At 36.4% G+C, this 5,332-nt stretch overlaps 1 pseudogene; it reads left to right on the forward strand.

Moving 5' to 3' along the window:
• Positions 1 to 4,455: 4,455 nt before the first annotated feature.
• Positions 4,456 to 5,124, forward strand: LOC121462069 (annotated as a pseudogene).
• Positions 5,125 to 5,332: the final 208 nt, after the last annotated feature.

Here is a 5,332-nt window from a genome sequence, read left to right on the forward strand (position 1 = left end):
TTGTGTAGAATTGACTTTCACATTCTAAATTTCATGCTTCATGAAGTGTAATATGCAAACCATACTTATCACTTTCATGATGGACACTGGGGTCATGGATGGAAGATTTACTGGTAAAATTCTCTTTTACTATTAGAAGAAAGGAGATTGCTGAATATGGCATTCATTTGAACAAATTCTGTGATCAAAACAAACGTATAAAGGATATTTCTCTTTAGTATGAGTAGTTGTCACATATTAATCACATGTAACTATTTCTTTACTAGTCAGCAGATGGCAAGATGTAGTGCTGGATACAGTAACAAATTTTAAATTTCAAGCTGTGCCACAAACAAATATTCTGTCATGAATTAGAAAATGCAGATAAATTGGGATGTTAAGCAACAAATTTATCAAACCAAAATATTGGGTGTAAAATAGATCTTATATTTATAGTAATAGTACTTAGATTTTATCACAAATATTTCACTTCAGTAGACTACAAATGCTTCTATGATAATTCAATTTAGTAGTGTTAAATTGAAAAATTCAGTGAAAAATGTTTGTGCCATTATCTTATATTGAAAATATTTGTACAGCACATTTATGACAATATTTACTACTGGAAAAATTTACTATGGTAAGCCTGGGAGTTGAGTTGGAGATTTTATGTGTTCTCGTTCCTTTCACAATAAAATTATAAAGTTCACATAAAGAGTGATGATGGGAATAAAGTCCATTATCTTACAAATTTCACACAGCATTTTGACAAAATAAATACAGAAGTGTGATGTTCTGTACTAAACACAATTTTCATCCACAAACACAAATGAAGTCTTAAAAAATCAGTAGTGAAGGCAAAACGTTGTATTGGTGCCTCTACAAGTGCTCATGATATCATCTACAGATGACAAGTGGAGAGAGATTTCAGAAACTCATATGTTCCAGGCTAAGGGGCGTCTGAGAACATATAAAGCTTAGAGGCATACAGTGGTTGCTTTAAAAAAAAATTACCAGATACTTTTTCACAAGAGCCTTTTACCACCAGAAGTTATGGAAGTGATTTTGCTTTAGATGATGACCTTAAATGGCTCAATAAATGTCCTTGGGTAGACTGTATTCCATTAGAGTAAGGCTTGTTTTAGGCAAACGATGAGGCTGCAGCCCAATTTGAGTTGAAGGGCTTTTAAAGAACTCATACCCCAAAATGTCTTTTCTGTGGTAATACACATCTCTCCCTACAACTACCATAAAAGATGCCTTTGTTAATATTCCTTGAGCATGCTTGCAATGTAAACATTCTCACTTTATGGAATACCATTCATCTTCTTTGTGGAAACTATCCTTTTGAGAATTATTTGCTTTTAGATAATTTACTAAGAGGGATATTTCAAGATAATCACAGTCTCTTTCAGAGTCCTCCCCTACTTTCAAGTTTCTTCTATCACCAGGAAATACTGAGACATGGTTAGTTATTCCCAATATTAAATTTAGTCATCTACATACATTTTCTTTCAAAGAAAGACATGGCTCAGATCAGATTTCTTAACAGGAAAGCTACAGTGGTCTCTGAAGGGGTGAAATTCCTTTCCATAATCTCCTCTAACTCTTGGGTCTGCTGACATTCTTAGCATGTATCAATAATAGATATTTCTATCTTAAAACAAAGGAAAACAACACAGTGAAACCCTCTTCTGAATCTCATCCCTGTTTAGTGTTAACCCGTGTGTCCTTCTTTGTATCTAGGAAATTTGACTCTTAAAAGTTGTACACTTTTGTCATATTTAATGAAATTCTGCTTCTGCCCTATTTCTTCACTGAAGCTTAGTAAAATTTATGTTTTTTTATGATCTGCAAAGTTCTTGCATATTGGACACACATCACAAAGCAAAAGTAAATGAAGGCTGTGCTCATTCATTTCTGGACTAGAGCACCTAGTCCATATCTAAGCAAAATGCTTATCACAGTAAAGGTGAAGAGAAAGGATGGGAAATTGTGTGTATTTGGAAACGAGAACATTTCTAAAAGCAACGCACATGAAGTATTGTGATGCTAATGTCTTCGTAAGTTCTACACTTCCAATTTGTTAGCATTAGCTCCTCAGCAGAGTTGTTTTACTTTTGATTAGAGAGAGACCTTATGATAAATTAGATGTTGACACTTAAAGTAATGTCAATAAAATAGTAGAATATATGTTTGATTTCAGCTGTACATTAAGACCCCAGCTGCAAAGGACAACATATTTTTCTTTTATTGTCCTATAAAATAGCAATTAACAATATTTAAATTAATTTTTCAGATTATATCACTTTGAAAATACTAAACCATTCATTGCAAATGTTAATATAGAACAAAAAATCTAATTTCTAGGTATTTGGTCCTTCCCCCTATTTCCTTAGCCAACGGAGTGAGTCAGATATGTATCATATGTGTTTTTCTTTTCCAAATCTGTATTTATTTCCAAATCTGTGTTTATTTACAAATGCTGAATTTTTAAGTGCTTCAGTAGATATGAGTAACATAGAAAGTGGTCTTACCATCATTCTGGAACACTCTTGTTCAGTAGAGAAGACATTTTGGGTCCCAAGGGCCAAGAAGTTTATATATATATATTCTTTCAAAAATGCCTGCAAAAGATACAGCACCTAGAATGGTCAATTTCAGAATAAATAAAAACCTTTATGTTGAATCTTAATATCACATCCTAGTAGCAATTCTATTATGTTGAAGAGAATAGAACTTAAAGGACGAAAAGGAAGAAAGAAAAATGGTGATTGACTCAGATACATAAAAATGGTGGTTGAAGAATAGTGAACTGCGAATTGTAAAAACTGAAAAAAACATCTCCAGTCCTTTAAACTAAAAATGTATCTTTTCTGCTTATTTGACACTTGATACACTTTTATGGTTTTTGAATAGATCTCATTTTATATAGTTCTCAATCAACCTAGTATATCACAGCCACTGGAAAGGGACACTGAGATCTTACTGAATTTTGATTCCCTACAGTACTTTGTTAGCATTTAAATTTTAAATAAAGTGTTAGAACAAAACAGGTCATACCATGTGGGTTGCTATCACATGAATAATAAATCACTATGAGTAAAGTAATTCAAGAGGTCTTTAGATGTTTCTTACCCTTACAGCAAATGACTAACAGTGTATTTGGATTACCTTCTATGTTTCTACTAGTACTATAGAGATTCATGTATGAAAAAATAGAGAAGGCAGAATACATTCTACCACATGCCCAAATAACCTTATTGTCATCTAGTTTTATTTATTTTCATTAAAAAATTTTAATTGAAATTGAATCACAGTTCCTTTTTTCTTACTCCAGCCTTTCCATGTTACCTCTTTGGAATGTCTCCCATTTCCCTCACTCTCAAGTTAATAGCCTCTTTTTCTCTGATTATTATCTGAGCTGCTGTATCCCAGTCACTCAGACCTATCATCAACACTGTTGATTTACAAGCTATATTTAACAAGCTTCATTTTACTTAAAAGATAAGAGACCAAATATCCACGGGACATATGACTGCTCTATTAAGTGCTGAACATCAGGTCAAATGCACCTGCGAACATTGGAGGAAAGTGCTGCTCAACAAATTAGAAACAAACCAGGAAAACAAATTAAGTACCCAATCACAGAAAATTGTGAAATTTAGGCAGAAGATGTGTTGAGATAGAACACTGGGGGGTGGTACTCTCAAAAGTATGATGGAATTGAATAGTGAGTTTCCACAAAGGCACAATAAAAGTATTTTCCACAAAATGCAATAGGTAATTTTGGTGAATATGTGATTGCATAGAAGGACATTTCTAGCAGATAAAAAACACAGAAACAAAAATGGCACTCTGATCTAGAATTTCTGTAGGAACCAGTACAGGATGCTAAAGCACAAACTCAAACAATACAGTGAACAAGAACTCTGCCAACGTCTTTTATTTTCCTTTTATTTTTAATCCAGCTTCAAAATCAAGAAGCATTAGTGGAAGATATGTATACCCCCTATTATGGTTCAAACATCTCTTTCCCTCCATAATTTATATTTTGGAAAATAATACACTGTGTGAGAATATGAGTGAAGACTTTCAGGGTTGTGAATTGTGATTAGACTGTGAGACTCTTTGAACGTGATTAGTGACCCTATAAAAGATCTTTAATAGAATGTCAGTTTCTTCCAACAGTTTTGCCATATGAGCATACCAAAAGGTATCATTTGAAGCAATCCTCAGGAGGCACATAAAATATGTTTGTGACCTTTGAAAAACTGCATTTCTATTGTTTAGAAATTTGTCTGTGGTATTTTGTTAGAGTAGCCAAAGAGAATTCATGAACTCCCAAGACCAATTGCACAGCGCAGCAGGACAGCGCAGCCTGAGGAGAGGGACACTGCTTATCCCAGCATTATAGGTAGCTAGGTAACTAATGCCTGCCAGCCAGCCCTGTAGGAGCCCCAGGTAACCAGCATCATGTGGAGGCAGGTGATGGGCACTGAGCCTCTCTCTACATCAAGGCAGAGCCAGTCATCCCTGGCAGTTCAAAGAGTTTCTCAGAGACTGAGACTGAAGTCCCGGTGACCCTGGTCTGGGAACCAGCTCTATCCTGCTGCCTTTCACGGCACAAGGAGGATGAGGATGGAGACGGTATAAAGTCTGGTGAGCAGAGCAGTAGGGATCTTGGGCTCAGCTCTCTATCCAAATGCCTCTGTCATGGTCGGTGAGGATGTGGTCTCCAACTACCACTACAGTGTGGCATCCTGCGAGGCCTGCAAAGCTGCCTTCAAAAGGACCATCCAGGGGCGTATCGAGTACAGCTGTCCAGCCTCCAATGAGTATGAGATCACCAAGTAGAGACACAAGTCCTGTCAGGCTTTCTGCTTCACCAAGTGCCTGCAGGAGGGCGTGCTCAGGAAGGGCAAGTTTCTGAACTGTGTCCGAGGTGGGCGACAAAAGTACAAGTGGCAAGACAGATGTGGACCCATTGCCTTTTCCAGGCCCCTTTCCTGCTGTCCTCTAGCAGTAGCTACTTTAGGTCCCCTGGAAGACAGCCCCAGGGAATGCTCTGGTGTCTCATCTACTGGAGTTGAGCCTGAGAAGCAGTATGCCATGCCTGATCCAGCAAACCCTGATGGAGTATAATAAAGGTTTATTTATTTAGGCTTAGACTCACTGAAAAGCAGTGATCAGCAGTTCTCTCCAAGAGCTGGGAACTGGAACAGACTCCAGCAGTCAAGAGACCCATGCATGCTTTTTATGCTTTTTTTTTTTTAATTTTGTCTGCATTTATATTACATGTGGCCACACCCAAAGTGAGCACTTATCTTAAAGGCTATTTATTGACTAAAGG

The sequence above is a fragment of the Microtus oregoni genome, unplaced genomic scaffold, assembly GCF_018167655.1.
Source record: "Microtus oregoni isolate MIOR12 unplaced genomic scaffold, Mior012 000023F_ref0000262, whole genome shotgun sequence".
Classification (NCBI taxonomy): Eukaryota; Metazoa; Chordata; class Mammalia; order Rodentia; family Cricetidae; genus Microtus; species Microtus oregoni.